This window comes from Hippichthys cyanospilos, chromosome 14, assembly GCF_059441005.1.
Source record: "Hippichthys cyanospilos isolate Australia breed blue-spotted pipefish chromosome 14, RoL_Hcya_1.0, whole genome shotgun sequence".
NCBI lineage: Eukaryota > Metazoa > Chordata > Actinopteri > Syngnathiformes > Syngnathidae > Hippichthys > Hippichthys cyanospilos.
Window position 1 is genome coordinate 16,012,146 of NC_142382.1, and position 13,969 is coordinate 16,026,114.

The 13,969-nt window shown below is 37.2% G+C and overlaps 1 protein-coding gene across 2 annotated transcripts in view; it reads left to right on the top strand.

Moving 5' to 3' along the window:
• The window catches only part of LOC148413155 (leucine-rich repeat and fibronectin type-III domain-containing protein 2), a 143,983-nt gene that overhangs the window by 81,851 nt on the left and 48,163 nt on the right, over positions 1 to 13,969 (top strand). For both annotated transcript variants that reach the window (XM_088433715.1, XM_088433717.1), the window contains one exon: positions 8,321 to 8,431. The gene's annotated coding sequence lies outside the window, so the exon portion shown is untranslated. The remainder of the gene's footprint in view (positions 1 to 8,320; positions 8,432 to 13,969) is intronic.

The following is a 13,969-nucleotide window of genomic DNA, read 5'->3' on the forward strand; positions in this document are numbered from 1 at the left end:
TGTACTGCAGTAGTTGGAGTAGTGCCCATGGCAAGTGCATTTTTGGTTAACTTATGCATGGTAACTGTCTGGCATGGAGGAAACCTTCACACCGCAACTCTCCACATTTTTTTGATGCACCAAGGGCATGATATGGGAGGCCAAAGTAGCAAGGGATCACTGTATTTTCTTACTCAGAACATTACCACTTGTGTCTATATTGTGCCATCATAATCACCAACGCCTTTTTTAAGTGTTGTTTGAACAAAGTAAAGGTATATGACATTTTCGAGGTAGTTCATATAACACAATACGTTAGCAATAATTTGGTTCATGTTCCAATTACTTTACTTTTACTAATAATTTGAAAAGAAATTTTGCTGCTTCTGTTACAATAAAGAAAAAGGATTAATATAGATTTGCTAATAGCTGTAGAAGCTCTCTTAAAATATCACATACCCCCTGAAATACCTTCATGTACCCCCAGGAGTACCCCAGTTTAAGAACAACTAAAGTGTGCTGATGAACTGCAAATAAAGTTTTACTCTTCTTGTGAACTTTTCTTGACCATTTTGTAGTCACATCTTACAACACAATCCTTGGTCCACAGAGATCTTTTATAACATCAGACAGATCTCATTGTTCAAGGGTGTCAGTCAGGACCTGGGTACAAAATAGTTTCAAAGGCATTAAATGTAGCATGGAACACGGTGGAGAAAGTTACCATCAAAATGGCACTATATTGACTTAAAAAAAAGCCACCCTTTTAATGGATAAAAAGACAAAGAGCAAAATGGATAGGGAGGCTGTTAAGAGACGCACTCACAGTAACATTGAAGGTGCTGCCAGAATTTCTGACCCGTTTTGGCGAATTAGTGTGTGACAACAATCGTATGTCTTCTTCATACATTATGTCTGTGTTAGGAGGTGGTATGGCATGTTGGAAAATGTTTCTTACAAAGGAAAACAAAAGACAAACAGTTCCTCCACACTAAAACTTAAGAATGATAGGGTATTTTAGTATTCTACATATATATATATATATTTCTATAGTGTAATGAAACCAAGTTGAGCTTTTTGGCCAAAATCTGACTTAAAGGGGCAATGTGTAATATCAAGACAGTTAATCATTAATAAAGAAAAAAAATATATAGTTCAATAAGGTGTAAATAAATGTGTGCTATCAGATGAACATGTATTTACTTTATTAATGTATTCTATATAATGTCGAGCAATCTGTTCTTTACATGCAGCGCGCCACTCAGATGGGGGCAATCATGTTTCTTTTAGCCACGTAAAGGAGGAAAACTTTCGCCAACGTAATTCAAATCACGTTTTGAATGTCAGTTTGAGTCTTGTGTGCAGCAGAGAATAACAAGACTTAACTTTGAAAGAATGGCCAAAAGAGCAGCTTTAGCTCCCTTGTATCACATACAGCCTGCTCTATGTGCTGAATTGTTGGCTGGAAAGAGTTGTTTGCGTTGTTGGTGTCGATGGACTTCCCAACTCTGGCAGAGGTCTCGTATATCTGAAGAAGCCCGGACTAACTACCAATCATGGAGGTGCTACGTGTTTCAATTTTATGGGTTAAATAGGATCACTGGCACTTAAGGGGCTAGCCATGGCACAGGCAGTAGAGCAGGTTGTCCAGGAAGCAAACTGTCCCGCTCTGCCCAAGTCATGTTTTGTTGTGTCCGTGGGCGAGGCACTTCACCCACCTTTCTTCCAGTGTTGATCAGAGGAGCCGTGGGCACTGAAATGCCGGTTATGCTTTGGTCAGCCAACATAGTTTACCAAAACTGGTGTATGAAAGTGTGAGTGCATAAATAATGTCTCCATTCTGAAGAGTCTTTGTGTCCAGAAAAGCGCTATATAAAATTGATGCATCATTATTATTATTATTATTACATTCATACCTTTAAGACGGTGTGCACATTTGTGTAATCACATTATTTTTATGTTTTTGTTTTTTGTGTTGTTATTTTTTTTTTTTTTATTTTACTTTTCCTATTGATTTATGTTTTCAGTTGTGGACAGGTTGTATGGGTGACATTCATGATGGAAAAATAAGAACATGTCCTGGAGTCATTTTTACACCACCAAAAACTTTCTTATATCCACTCTATATGGGGGCTTAGCAACCTTACAAGTTAAAAGAAAAATCATTCTGAGCTTCACAGGTTCCCTTTTCAAAGCAGAAGATCAAGCCATAGGAAAGCACTTTAACACAGTCTGGCATTGCACATTGCGCATCTGGGAAACAAGTTTGTGTATTTATAGTCTCATTTGCATGGAAGATATATGATGAAGCCGACTACCGTAATTGATTATGTAAGTTGAACACCCCCATTCTTGAGCACAAGACTGAATGTTTTCAAGACAAGTACACAAGGGGGCAAAATGCATTAGATATGCAAGGATGATAGCACTCATGAAATTTCAATGATTTCCCATAAAATGTGTTACAGGGAGGACATGTTAAGATGGTTCTAATCATTTACTGCCCCTACTTTGGGGAAATATATAGATCTAAGGTAACACGTATTCAGAGGTCATGTTGTTACCAGCATCAGCATATGGTCAAAAACGTTTTTTTCCCCCTATGGCTATGTTGATGCTTTTCCAAAAGGAAGTCAAGTCGAACAGAGAAAGTAATGGTGCGTAGAAAACAACAATATTCAACATCTTGATTGTGTAAGCCCTTCAACTTACTGCGTACAAACAAATGCTTTGCATGTACCATAATACTGAGCAGACAAACAATGACTAAAATCCTATTCACTTTTATGAATGTGTGGTAGTAAACAAGAACAACATTAGATGTTGAAGCACAGCAACATGGTGCATCCAAATGAGCACAGAACATGCAGCATAACTTCACACTTACTTTTTCTTAAGTGACATGTAGGTCTGTACATATGAACCTAAGTCCTCAATGCCAGTGGCCTTATCTAAGCTGTTAAGTGCTTCAGTGTGACAGGCGGCCACCAGAATGTGCTTCTTGTCAGGGTTAATCAAAAAAGACGAGAGAAGCTGACACATTTTTATGCTTGACAACTCCTAATATTTGTTGTAGGACCGTACGGGTCAAAATGATTTTCCCATCCTCAACCCTGAAAATGAAGTTAAAACATTACAAACAGCTGCTCATCAAGACACATTTTCGTAATGTGTTATGACAGACATGCACACGTCTACACACGCACATATACAGCAGTAAACCGTTATCTTGCAATGCACTCTGAAAATTTGTGTTACTGGGAAATTGAAGTATTTCAATACTGTATTATTCCGGAAAATGGAAAAAACAGAAGATAGCCTTTGTGAAATTGTATCCTCACATTGAAAACTAAAACAGCAGATAGTACCCCAGGGACATGTGTGAGGAGAAACAGTTCAAGGTTTCAGCCCAGCAGTCATGATGATTGTGCCTCTAATTATAGTGTTTGATAATTATCCTGTATCTGGATGTGGCACAAGATTTGTAATTTTCTTTTTTTGAAACAAACAGCATTCGGCATCACTGTCTCTCTTCAACTGTGATTTGTTGAGGACATACACATGGGGAAATGTCATAATCTGACTACATTCATTGGGATATAATACAATTTCACATTGAATGTAGTCAGATTATGACATGAACGAAACTTGTCACAATTTCTAGAAATACTGAACCTATTTTGGAGACGAGATAGAGCATGCTATTTACAACTACAGTAATCCTTCGTTTTTTGCTGTTAATGGGAACCCCGATCCCCATCCCGGCGATAAGTGAAGAACCACAAAGGAGTCATTCCCTGGCCAAATTTTCATGCATGATTATGTGGGTACACATACAAATAAAAAAGCTTTACTGGGAAGCGATGCGCTGTGAAGGTTTCCTGAATGCCAGACAGACGAGTTAACCCATACATGCACTTTCCACGGGCACTCCTTGGATGTCGAACTACTAAAGTACGCATATTTACTTAGATCTAAAATTAATAAACCATATACTGTACTGTTATCCCTTCCCGTTCCCATCCCTTTGGCCGTAGTCTCACAGAGAGCCGCAGATATATTAGCGGCGCCCCGAAGCCTAAATAAAGTGAAGCCGGTTGATGACTAAACATGACAACCATCAGCGTTTACACTTTAAATTCCAATGTATTGCAAAACAAATCTATGTAAGAGATTTACAATGTTCCAGTGCAGCGCTGCTTTCTCCTCTTCCATCGTGTCAACCAAACATGCGTCTTTTGAGTTTCATAAAGGAGACGGGCACTCCTAGAAGACACATGATTGGCTCTTGGCGTGACCAATCAACCAATCAGGCCAGGACTTGGGGCGGGAGTAGATTATAACTCCTGCCCTCATTGGTCGATGGTCACGCTGGGAGACGCACGCAGTTTGATTAATTTTATAAGTGAAAATCTTTCTTTTAAGTCTTTTATGTCTCTCCAAACAAGATTTGACCCAAGAGGTTGTTTTGTCTATTTTTTTTTCCAGTACACATCATCTGATTGATAAAGATTTCAATATTTGTAATTTACAAAGGGGAAAAAAGAGGGTCCTTGCCCTCTTTAGCTGATAAAACTCTCAGTTAAACGTAAAATCAGTTATCATAACAGAGGCAACCTGCGAACCATTTTGGGAATGTTAGATTTCGATGAATACAATCTGCCAATAGATGATTCATTTTCCTCAGAATGATCACACATTTTTGATGGGTTTGTAAAAAATAAATGTATATTTTTCCATTTTGGTGAAAGATGCACTTGACAATAATGCCATAATCTGTTGTCTGTCATCTATTGAGAATGACAAAGAGACCACCATTAAAGACATGATGCAGAATGTTGATGATGCGGCATCGGCTTCTATGGATATCACCATTAATATCACCATTTGCTCACCACACACGAAAAGGATTTTCTCCCAAAAATCCCTGTGAGTGACTCAGTTACCTTTGCGGGGTATTTCTAAAGCAGAGATTTCCTAATGCCTTTGGTTGTAGTGGTTAGCCTTTGCCAAGTAGTATGTCTACCCTTGAAAGACAAGATACTTTATCGGATTCCAGAAGCAGTGTGCTAAATTTCTCTTGGCACTTTCGTGAGTGGCCAAACTGCCTGATGGTGGGCTTCACATATTGTCTGAGTGCAAAGAGGCATGACGTTGTAAAAGTTGAACCAGGATACAGACAGTTACAATTTCACACTGTGTAATTGAGATATAGCTGCTGGCGTACAAGTCACATAGTGTAGGTCATCAATAACTGTCCCGCTAGATTATGGTCAGTGTGATGGAGTGAAACATGGCACATACTTGATAAGGATTTTCCCAACCTGACAAAAACACATCGATGTTAGATCTTTTTTTTTTTTACCACACCTTATTGCACATGATGAGAACAACTTTATTTGGTTTCCAATTTTTCAGTTATCAATTTTGAGACACCTTTTATTTTTGTACTATTAGCAAGCTGGAATGTCAATCAATCAATCAATCAATCGAATTTTATTTGTATATATTTTTAGTGTTATGGGATCTTCCAGTTATCCGGTAAGAAACTCAGTTGACAGATAAATTATTCTTTTCATACTGTAAATAGCATTCAATTAATAAAATTCAGCATTGACTTATAAGCTAAACAGAAACACACAATCATATACATAAATATATACACAATATATATATATATATATATATATATATATATATATATATATATATATATATATATATATATATATATATATACATATATACACAAAGAAAATGCATATTTCTGGAAACATGGGGCTGGCCTTGCATGTGTGTCTCTGACTCCGGTATATTGAGCTTGAAAACACTTGACAACACAGCTGCAGTGTACATATGTATCACGACCGGTGCAAGCACTGAACTCCCACAGCTGAAATTCTCAACTCAAATACATACCAAGAGGTGCAATAAAAATAGTAATTCAGAGGCAAATATGCGCTCTGTGATTCGAACCAATCACAACCTCCTTTGTAAACTAATGAACTGAGCATGGAAGAAACGGCGAGCTCAGAGCTGAAAAACATCCAATTGAGCCAAGACGGTGCGACCTTTTACCAACATAGGTGATCTCTGTCGCACCAAAGTACTTCAATCGGTGGACCATTCGTTCATGCTTAATTTTTCTATTCTTTTGGACAGGACCTTTGGCCATACACTTTAACGGTGGAATGCCCCTCATTAGTTTGAGATGTGCTTCTAAAAGATAAGATTTAAAATGCAGCAAGGGATGACTTTGTCTTGCCTTTCACAACTATCTGTGCCGGGTACAGTACATGCATATTCTAATGTTATCATTATTATGCCTACTGGTGTAGCAACTTAAATCACCAGAACATCAAAAGGCTGGTGTAATGTTCCTTTCAATCAGATCCAATCTCTCTCTGCAAACAGACCCATCATAACATGACGGGCTGCTGTGTATACCTTAACTCTCTCTATCAAAAGGAATTTGCACAGGGCAGAGGCTGCAAATGAGGTGTCTCCAAGGTTGGTGGTCAGAGGACATGCTATACTTATCCCTCAAGCCCTGCTGTTTGCTTTGTCTCGATCTGTAGTAAGTGCTGGCTATGAGTTGAGCACGTCTCTTTGAATGACAATGATTGACGCAAAGCTTGCATGTTCAGAAAAAGCAGACAATTAAGGTGATGAACTAATTATGTTCAGTGAAGTCATCTGTTGCTAGGTCTGCTTCCTCTGCAAGCGTTAAGATGTTTTTTTTTACATTTGATTTTTGTTTTTTTTTGTTTGTAACATTTTTTCACTTCAAGCATGCTCTGAATGTGTTAATATGTCCCCAGCAGTTGGTAATACTCTTTCAGATAGCACTCATGTGGCAGTAATACCCAGGTAGCGCTTTGCCACAAGTTCCAGCACAGGATGCTGGTGACAGTGCTTTTCAAACATCGCTACGGTCCCTTCTATACGTGTTTTACCCTTCATATCACAAAAAATATTTTGCATATAAAAGAATACAAAACAAAATAAAACAAAACAAAATTTGACATCTCTAAAGTCCCATTTGAAACAAACATAACAGGAGATTCTACTGCTCATTAATATGGCTGCTCGGAGAGCAGAGCTTATTGTGGATAACTTGAACAGGAGAGTTTTCTTTTTCTGTCGTTTGCCCTCCTAAACAATTGCCTCTCCTGCCGCGCATGCGCACCCTCCACGCTCTCTCTCTCTTTCGCTCACTCACTCGACCAATCCCTCACTTACCAGTCACATCATGCGTGCAACCCTATCTATCTATCTATCTATCTATCTATCTATCTATCTATCTATCTATCTATCTATCTATCTATCTATCTATCTATCTATCTATCTATCTATCTATCTATCTATCTATCTATCTATCTATCTATCTATCGACAGATTTATTTATTTATTTTTTTATCACTAAACTAAATCTTAATAGTTTCTACTGTATTTCACTTAAAAAGAAAAGCAACACTGCAAGTTTCAGTTCTACACTTCACTGAAGGAAAGTATTAGTTATAGGTCTAATTTGAATTACTTTTCCAGAAAGGTCTCTGGAGAAACACAGGAGTTTCACTAACTAAGGAAACGCAAAGAATTGCGGTTTACATGGATCAAATAATCAATTTTTTGTGTTCATGCCGCAGCAGTGTTGTTTATGCGCCTTCACACTAACACAGTTTAATTTGGAGTCTGTTGTCCACAAGTATGAAACTGTAGCTTCTGTCCTTTCAGCGGGATTTTCTGTGTTCCACTGTTTTACCCCAACTGTCTTCTTTGGCAGTGACAGACGTCTGGCAGGAGCAGACTTTAACTAGAGCCTTATTTCCTAGCAGATAGAAGCATTATACGGAAAGTGAGCATTTCTTGTGGTCAGATTTTCAAAAATGCCTTTATTTACCTTGGGTAGCTGTTGGCATTATTTTTGACTCAAATCAACAAAAAATTCTTACAGCACCTCAATGTCTGTGTGCTTTTATTCTGGCTCTTTGTTTGGACCAGCATTGTGTTCTGTGAAACCATGCACTTAAATTACCTACAATTTAATGAGTGAGCAGCCTTGGTCTTCTATTTTATACCCACCCACACACACACACACACACACACACGCACACACACACACACACACACACATATATATATATATATATATATATATATATATATATATATATATATATATATATATATATATATATATATATATATATATATATATATATACTGTATATACTTTTGTGACACAAGTAAAACAAAGGACCACTGTTACTGGGTCAAATGCCTTGGGAACCTTTACTGAAATTCTGATTTTTTTATCAATGATCCTTTTCTCTTCCAGGTGACGCTGCAAGTGTGACTCTACTAAGACAAGGAGCATAAATTGCCTACTACATTGACATGACCAATATGTGTCTGGATACTTAAACAGACCAAACAAGTTACGATCACTGTGAGTACCCTGCTAAAGCATTCTACCATTCTACGGCTGTCTTGTAAAGCTATTTAAGTTTGTGTATGGGTTGCACTTTTTAAAAATATTTTTAAAGTATTTTTATTTCCCTTATGTAGTCACTATGGGATGGACAATAATTCAGCCCAGTGTAGTTTGATGCAAATATAGTGCAGTAAATTGTATAACCTGTGAACAAGTGATTTTTAGTGGTTTTCTTTGATTTTGGCCAAGTGGGTACACTGTTCCCAGACCACATGATGATTTGTCTGTATGGTGAATAACGTTGTGTATAGACGTTGAAAAAGCTGGCATAGTGTTGCATTTACAGTATCAATTTTTTGTTCTCTTGTCTAATTAGACTTCTTTCAGCTCCTGCTGGTATAATTAACTGTTGTGTCAAATTGCCGCATGAATTAGAAAGGAGAACAGAACACATTTAGTGATCTGTTATGGCATTTTTTATTGTTTCTAAATCAACAAAGGGTTTAATGTTTTCTTCAGCATCCCAATCTTTTAATCATTATCATTATTAGTATTATACTACTACTATTCCTACCACGACTACTGTTATAATAATAATAATAATAATAATAATAATAATAATAATAATAATAATAATAATAATATTGTAATGTGCTTGGTGTTGTATTAGTATATTTTGGTCAAATACTTTTTCACAACCGCTTCAGTGATATATTGTTAAATATCATTTGAATAGTTCAATTATTTCACTGCAGGGCTCACCAATACTACATTGGTGCCCGCGGGCACTGGGTCGCCCCCAAAGGTCACATGAGTAGCCTGCAGGCTTGTTCTGCAAATAGCTTACAAGACATTGAACATTGGTGATTTTCTATGAATTTTACAAACAGTTATACATGTATTACATTTACATTACATTAGCTCCCAGTTTCAAAACGGTTGGTGACCCCCGTTTTACTGTGTACCTCTTATTATTTTATGTCACTAGCATTGCAAAACATGTCTTATAGCTCATGTTCTTCCACTGTGTTGTAATAAATAAAAATAACAAAAAGAAACAAAATAAATGCTGATAAATAGTATTAAGTGGACTGTATGCATATTTCATCTTAAAACATAACAACATCCTGTTCATTAAAATTTGAGATAAACAATTAATATGCCATTGTATTTTTGTGCAGCCCGGTTAAATGATACAAATCATTGAGGGGCTAAAAAAAAAAAAAAAAACCTCAACAAAATACAACACATTCAGATACACAAAGGGGTATTGGGTATTTCACCGTTTGCCCAGGCTCTTTCCCTTCCCATTCTATCCATCACCCTTTTTTGTGTGGAAAATTGGCACCATTTACTAGTGTCACTGCAGCGCTTATTGTCTCCTTTTTTTTTTTTTCTCAGGGATAAAGCTGCCATAACATTGAAATGATCCTTGCTTGTTTCAAATTTACTTTCTGGAGGTAGAAAAACAGATAAGTGGTTCGAGTAGGCAGTGGCAAGTAGATGCCATACCTGGGGGGTGGGGGGATTACAATGGGTAGGACAGTTCGTAAAGAGATAAAAAGCAATCTGCCGGGGAAATTGGGTTGATTTCGTTCAAAAGTGTCAGGTAGGTGTTGAGCGCCTACAGGGTTTTTCCTCTGGGAGTGATAGAATGTTGTTAGATGTTGATTGTTTTCCAGAAAGTCAGACTGAGGGGCAACATTCAGCATGTTCTTCTTTAGAATGGAGGTTTAATTAGTGAGTAAACCACTATCAGACTTAACTCAGCTCAGATATGACATTTTACAGGGCTTTAACAAATTAAAGTGTGAGGTAATTTGAGACTAACCATATAAAGACAAATTATTGAGACATTAAACAATTTCATCTGCTGTATAAGGTATTGGTAAGGTACAGTACCAAATTTTTTTTCTTCCGGGAACCATCTTTACCAGATTTTTTTCTGATGTGTCTGTGGCAATGCTTTTCTGTTCATGTGAGGTGTGTGGTCGCTGATGTTGGATAAGAGGGTCTGACCCACAATCTTACAACTGAGTGGTACCCAACCATTCCTTAGCCCATCTACCCTGAAAACAATAAATAGCACCCCAAACAAAAGAATGTGATTCATTCTTCATGAAATCAGGTTAATATCGTGAAATTAAAATTAAAATATTCATATATTCTAATTCTTCATTTAACTCCCTATATATTCTAATATTATATTTTTCCCCTCCATATTTGGAAGTGGCTAAAAAATTACAAAGTTAAAACAATGTAATTGCTGCCAAGTTGAAATCCCAAATTGAAATTTTGGCACATTCATCTGTTAACGGTGTGCATCTGTAGCAGTCTCCCTTTTCATGACGTCATTTCAGTGTCCCGCTGACATCTAGGAGAATGGGCGCATGTGTTCATCTGCATGGGCGATACGGAGGCGGTACTCAATTAGTGACGCTAACAAATTGAAGCGTTTTAGAACCATGCCGTTTCCTCTGATCAAGAGGGGCTGCTACAGAGAGCACAGCAATGAGCAAGAATGCTCAGAGATGTGTGAAGGGAGGGAAACTCCACTTTGGGGGTTCTTGGTGAGGAAATAAAATTATAGCGTGGTTAATTACTCTAAAAAGTTGGATTTGCATGGTGCAGTCCCTTTAATGATTGAGCATAGGTAAAATTTGAATACAAAAAAAAAAATCATCCAATGTAACTACAATATATTCGAGCAAACAATAATGCAACGTTGTACCATAATGATGATTGACCTGACTTTGTAAAACTGGGAACATTTGTAACAAATGAGATCTTCCCAAAACAGATGAAGTGGAACAGATAATTCAAAATGCCGTGGTAAACTGACAATTTGGGGTGCCTAAGGGACAAGGACTGATTAAATAATTCATTTACAGATGATTAAGCAATATGACTAACGGCGCCTTGACAAAAGCTCATGAGGGTTTAGAAATACTTAAAACACTTGTTTGGCTCAAGAAGGTTTATGAAAACTTTGAAAGATTTGGTATGATAAATCTTAATTAACAAAAAGAGCACATGACACATGAAGTGACAACAAAAACTCTTCAAAGTGCAACTCAATGGTGAAAACGAAATTCAAAGCACTGTGTAATATTCTTCTTCCAAGCTCCGCAGCTGAACTTTAATTCATATTTTACAGACACAATAATAATCAGAACGCTATGTGAAGACTAGTGGCGGTTTATAAAATATGTAATTTTGGGGGGGGTTTCATGGCTCACTTTCTTTCATTAAATGTGACAGCCAGCCATATAAATTAGGGTCTAATTAAATGTAATCTTTGATTATGAAAATAGAAGTTGTTTTTGCACATATCTCACTCCCTGCACCAATTAATATTGGGCTAAAAATAATTAGGACTCCTACTCTGTTTTGAAAATCTACATTTAAATCTTAAAAATTACATTTTCAATTGCTACCGGTAATTTGATTATGCTATTTTCTTCTGCATGATGATTTGTATCGATTGTAGTCATCCTACCTGCCACGCTATCAATGTAACTGTGTGCAATTAATTGAACAAATCACTAGAAATCACAATGGGATTTGGGTGGGGGGAAATAAATAAAAACATTCTTTGGCTTTATACTGGGCTGGTATTGGCGAGAAGCATGGCTTGGAGAATATATAACCCAAATGTGTCTGTGTGTCATGAGGTCAGTTTCATGTCTGGTGAATCATGCACAGTCACAGTCTGACAAAACAGAGTGTCATGGCAGCCCACATTAATAATGTTAAAGAAAAAACAATCTATCCAAGCATAAAATACTTGGCCAAAATAAATGCTGCATTTGCAGTAATTTTCGAGAAAATGTGTGAGGCATTGTACAGTAGTTGCTTTCTTATTCAATCGATATAAAAGGCTGCTGAAAAAAAGCTGAGATCTGTAAATGCTCCTGCTGCAACACATTTCAGTTAGTCTGTGGAATGGCATGGCCAGCCAGGTTTTGCTCTTTGGGCCACCCTACATTATATCTAGCCTAATTGTTGCACAATTGCACCGGTGAAAATAGCTATCTATGCTCAAATAAAATGACAAAACATAGCTAAATGAGAAAAGCGACATAGCTACTTTAAGTCGGGTTCTGTAATTGTACTGCTTACCACCACTGCAATATCACCGGTATGCAAGATCAATCAATCAATCAATCAATCAATCAATCAATCAATCAATCAATCAATCAATCAATCAATCAATCAAATTTTATTTGTATAGCCCTAATGCAGTGGCATCACTGCAGTTTTATTATTAACACAATATAACTGTATTGTTTCAGTGTTCTCCAAACAAATCATGTACTGTATTATGTTTTAATGATTTTTTTTCTTTAATGAATTTAGCTATGTTAACGTAGTGAACTATCGAATTAGATATTTGAATAGACCGTATAATTCCCTAAATTGCTGATGGCGCCACGGCACATTAGCCTAATTTCTGTGTAGGCAGCAGAGGGTTCAAGTTCCTACTCATTGAGGGTGTGTATGAGTTAGAATGGTAGACGGTGTCTATACACTTCAGGGTGTGTTTCGCCTTTACCTTGAGCTCCGGACAACTCTGAACATTGCTATGGTCACGTTTACATTGCTACTGTTCAACACTCCCACAGTTCTGAACAAAGAGAGAACATGGATGAAGGTTTGATTCAGGGCTTGCTCATGTGTGAGTTTTTTTTTTTTTCTTTCTATTAGCATTTAAGTGAGGATGAAAATATGTTTGTGTCTGTGCTTGGATGCATACAGGAAAACCAAAATCCATTCACACAAATACCAATTATATTAGCATTATACTGGAAAGTTAACATGCATATTAAAAGTGTCTGCGTATATTTCCCTGGACATGATCACTTGCTATTTTCAAGTTCTCTTCATCTATTGAGTGAGGAATTGCACAATCTGAGGTGCAGGTCAGTGTCAATAATTATGAAAAGGAATCACACATCTTTGACTGTTTTGGCTGTAAAACCATGGGCATTATTGGATTAAAAAAAAAAAAATAATTTCCATGAATCATAGAGCAGAGAACTAAAATATGTATTTATTTTTTTCAGTGAGATGAAGTCCATGAGGGCATAAAGGGTGAGCACGGAGTAAATGTCAGTGGAACATGACACTTACAATGATGGCGCTCCTGGCAAATCATTGAAGCACTTGGTCATATTAGCCACTGGTGACTCCAGCGACATTTGCTGTTTTGCAATTTTAGGATGAAATTAAAGTGTCTCTGTTGTTGGCTGGCAACCAGTTCAGGGTGTCCCCCACCTACTACCCATAGACCGCTTGGATAGGCACCAGCAGGCCTGCGACCCTAATGAGGATAAGCGGCTATAGAAAATGGATGGATGAATTGAAGTTTCTCTCGGCTAAAGTAATATTAACTCAGGGGGTTGGGAGATAAAGTGGAGACTTACGTTACTCGTGACAACTATTTGACAAACCCAGTCGCACACATTTTGTAATATGTTGTCTTCTTGTTTACCTACTGTATGTAACATGCTCTCCATCATAGCAAAACATTCAACATTTCAAATTGGGCTT